General features: G+C 40.9%; 1 long non-coding RNA gene across 1 annotated transcript; it reads right to left on the bottom strand.

Moving 5' to 3' along the window:
* Positions 1-3,531: 3,531 nt before the first annotated feature.
* On the bottom strand, positions 3,532-4,253 carry LOC143297456 (uncharacterized). Its single transcript, XR_013057275.1, has 2 exons — positions 3,865-4,253; positions 3,532-3,740 (listed from the first exon to the last, which is right to left on the bottom strand). It is a non-coding gene; the product is annotated as an uncharacterized LOC143297456 (long non-coding RNA).
* Between the last annotated feature and the right edge of the window lie 229 nt (positions 4,254-4,482).

Here is a 4,482-nt window from a genome sequence, read left to right as displayed (position 1 = left end):
TTTAAAGAAAAAGAATTATCTGACAACAGTGTCATTTCTCTCTCTCTCTATGGTTTTGTTTTCTATTTATTTTTTTAATAATTTATTCAATTTTTTTTTTAGAGATGGAGTTGCAGAGGTGGCAACAGAGCTCCATTTGATAGGTTTTGTTCTCGGCCAGTGCTCAGGCCCAGGTTGTCTGTGTTCATTCTTTTCCCCATTGTGTTGTGTGACAGTGTGATGACAATGCCAGTCATACACACACATACTTCTTCTTTGACCCTGTCCATTCACGGACTGCTCGAACCTGGGCATAGGTCTCTGGTACATTCATTATGATACATTCTTTATGTTGTATTTATTCTTTTATGTTCATTTTATTATATTTGTCAAGGTTGTATTTTATTTTGTTATGTTCATTATACTACATTCATTATATTGTACTCATTCTGTTATGTTTATTATATTACATTCATCAGCTTGAAATAATCGTATTCATTTTGTCAAATGATTTTTGTTAGATTTTGTTTCAACTCTGAAGATCATTTCTTTGTTGTTTTTTACGATTAATCAGTGTATTTTATCTGGATGCCTGTTGATGGTACAGTTGTTGTTGGTTTTGTGACTGTAGTTAGCAGTTGTTTCTGCATGACGTTTCTAGTCATTGGACATTCAGCTGAACAGGTGGAGCGGGTTTGTGCCTGGTGGGGGGTCAGAGTAGAAAACGGTGGAGGGAAGAGTTGAGATGTATTATGAATGGGAGATCATGTCTGTGTGGAGAAGAGGCAGAGTTAAAATGTGTTTCAGTGAGGAGAGGTGTGTGCGTGTTCAAACTGCCACGCTGTGTCCTGTGTACAGTACAGTACAGAGCAGTACAAATACATTACAACCCAATATGATACTGCACAACACAATATAATGCTGCACAATACAACACAACACAGTGCAGCGCAACAGAGAGGAATGCAGCACAGTGCAACGCAGTACAGTGCAGTACAACTCACAACAACACACCACAGCACAACACACCCAGGAGCCATCAGATAGTGTGATGTGATTCAGTCTGTCCCTGACGCTGAAGGCTTTGTGCCAGGACTGACGCCGGTTTCTTCCAGTTTTTTCAGACCGATGTTGATCCGTCTTTTCTGGTGACAGTGGTGTCTGGCAAGGTTGGATGCTGCGTCTGTGCATTTTGCTCATGGTTGTTTACAGCATGCATGAAGTGGTGTATTTCATGCTTATCTGTTAATATATTGTAGTGTTCACAAATCATTTTTACAAAATACTGTAGTTTTCGCAAATTATTTTCAAATCCTTAAGATTTTTGCTCTGGATGCAAAACAGTTTGCTTAATTGGATATGCGATGCTTCATGTTTTATCTCCTCAAAAATAACTGAACAACAGCACGTGTGCTGACTTCACTCTGTAGAGAAGTACATGCAAAGTGTTATATGATTTGTTCACATGGTTTGGACACATTCAGTTCTGTGTGCGGTTTGCAACAACATCAAAGTCACAAGTCTTATGAGATGTTAATGTTGTGTGTGTGTGCGCGAATAACATGAGCTGGCTTTGATTTATTTCCTGATTATTCCCACTACCTCCCCCACTCCCCCAAACTTAGCAGTAAACAGCAATGTTAGAACATGTGTATGAATTCTTTTATCCTGACTGACTGACCTAGATCAGAGGGCCAGCAGTGGTTGCAAGGTAGTTGTCCATCATGTCCAAAGAAGATTTTCTTGATTGTGCAGTCAGGGTTCATACAGTCTTGAAAGTCTGGGAAAGCACTGGAAAAATATGAGAGAACCATTTCCAGGGCTGGAAAAGTCTTGGAAAATTTTTGCCATCCATGATGAGGGGTACTTGGGGTCGTTCGTTGCAATCACATACATACATGTACCTGTGCGTTTTGAGATGGCAAAGAGCCACAAGCGCACAAGAAAAGGCCACAATTCTTTCTTCACCTTGCTACAGCACATGCTGGTTTTTTGAACGTTTTGATTCATGAAGCAAGACGAAATACAGTGTTCTGTATACAAAGTCTTGGAAGTAAAAAACTTGATCAACAAGCTTGAGCGTAATTTGTGCTCTTGTTGATAACGCCACAACAGTATCTCTGGCCCAGATCATGTTGTGAATAAGGTGAAACAAGGGGATTGGTTTCAGTGGCTTTGTTCAACTGTTAATCTGTTACACATAAACAGTTGACAGGAGAACAGTCCACTTTTATAGTAAAACAAATGCACTCGAAGACAGAAAACTTTTGTCAAAATATGGGTGGCTCTGAACTATAGTGACACACTCTTCCCAGGGACTCATTCTGAATTTCACACAGAAAAGCAGTTGTGAAAAAAATTTGATACATTCAAATGCATCTGGCAGAGAAGAATAGGGACCTAAATCCTAACTAATCTGCAGTTTCAGTTCAAAGCTTTCACTGTGATACTTTTTCTTCTTTTTTTTTTAACAGTGGATGTTATGGCTAGGATACTGGATGCTGTTGTTGATCACAGTTTGTGTGTGTGTTGTTTCAGACATTCACAGTGTGGTAGTGACCGCATGGAGACAGTGTAGATCTCAGGATGATAGTTTCTTCGTGTGTGTGGGTTGTTTTTTTTGTTAGTCAGTTTGACAACAGTGTTGTTACAGCTGCACAGGTGTGGTGCCGCTTACTAAAGCCAGCTACTAATCACACAACAGTCCATTCTGTTTGGGGAGAGACACAACAGAGAATGTATATAATGTGTTGAGTGCGTGGGAAATGACAGCAGATTTCTAGAAAGGCTGGGGAAAGTGAAGCTGTTTTTTTGCATGTGTATGAGTTATTTTGACAACAACGTTGCTGCAGCTGCTGAGACCTGCTGCTTACTGAAGCCAGCTGTTATTCATGCAGCACACACTGGGGAGAGAGACAGAATGGAGGATATAAGGTATTGGGTGCTTGGGAAATGACAGCCAGTTTCTGAAAGGGCTGTCTGCACTTCTTGTGCATTATGATGTTTCACTATGAATTATGATCATTATTGTTTTGATTATTATTATGTTTATTGTTATCATTTTTATTATTATGACTGTTATTATTATCTTAACTAATATTATTACTACTTATTGTTACTCACTGGCTTTAGGATAGGAAAACAAATAAAATTGCAGGCAGGAAAAAGTATACAAAAAAAATGGGTGGCGCTCTCAGTATAGTGAAGTGCTCTCCCTTGGGAGAGCAGCCCAAATTTCACACACTGACATTCTGTTGTGACAAAAAAGAGCAATACAATACAATACTAACACAAACTGAAGGCACCATGGTATGATAGGTTAGGCATTTGACTTCTATACCAGCGTCCACCAGTGATCAAAGTTCAAGTTCCCTTTTCGACATGGTGTTGTGTCCTTGGCCAAGGAAAGGCACTTTACTCTGATTTTTCTCACTCCACTCAGGTGTAAATGGGTACCTGACTTCTGTCGGGGGGAGGTTAAAACAATGGAACACTCCACTTAGGTGTAAATGGGTACCTGACTTCTGTCGGGGGGAGGTTAAAACAGTGGAACACTCCACTCAGGTGTAAATGGGTACCTGACTTCTGTCAGGGGGAGGTTAAAACAGTGGAACACTCCACTCAGGTGTAAATGGGTACCTGACTTCTGTCGGGGGGAGGTTAAAACATTGGAACACTCCACTTAGGTGTAAATGGGTACCTGACTTCTGTCGGGGGAAGGTTAAAACAGTGGAACACTCCACTTAGGTGTAAATGGGTACCTGACTTCTGTCGGGGGGGAGGTTAAAACATTGGAACACTCCACTCAGGTGTAAATGGATACCTGACTTCTGTCGGGGGGGAGGTTAAAACATTGGAACACTCCACTCAGGTGTAAATGGGTACCTGACTTCTGTCGGGGGGAGGTTAAAACAGTGGAAGGAGAGAACTTGGCCCCAATTTCCAAAGCTGAGCCCTGGACACAGTGGATTTGAATTCCCTGCCCCGGCAGCCATGAAAGGCTGTGGGACCATTAACCTTAACAAGGCCTGTGGATATCAATGTTGTCTGACAGCTGTGACAGGATGTATGCTGTGGGTGTTAGTAACTGGTATCTGACTGATGATGTCAGCTGCAGTGTTGTCAAGATGGCGCAGATGGTGTACAAGTGTCGCTTGAGTTGTGCAGTGCGATGGTTTAACACTATGCATGGAAACGGGACTGTCGCTTTGTTTTGTGCTGATTGTTTGTTATTGATAAAATTATTAATAAAATAACCCATGGTGGTGATGATGATGAAAGAACTGCTTTTTTGGTATTGTTGTGAAAGAAAGTGTTTGTGTGTGTGCAGTGTCAGATTTTTAGTAATTTGCCTTGGTCCCCTCTCTCTCTTTCTTTGTCTTCCAGTCTTTGATACGTACACACAGATCCACCGAAACATCAGTTAATATCAAACACATCATGAATTCATGCAAACACTAGCACAATCACCCAAGTGCTTGCACACACATAAATTACACACAC

This window comes from Babylonia areolata, chromosome 22 (genome assembly GCF_041734735.1).
Source record: "Babylonia areolata isolate BAREFJ2019XMU chromosome 22, ASM4173473v1, whole genome shotgun sequence".
Lineage (NCBI taxonomy): Eukaryota > Metazoa > Mollusca > Gastropoda > Neogastropoda > Buccinidae > Babylonia > Babylonia areolata.
This window is presented reverse-complemented; position numbering and strand designations above follow the sequence as displayed.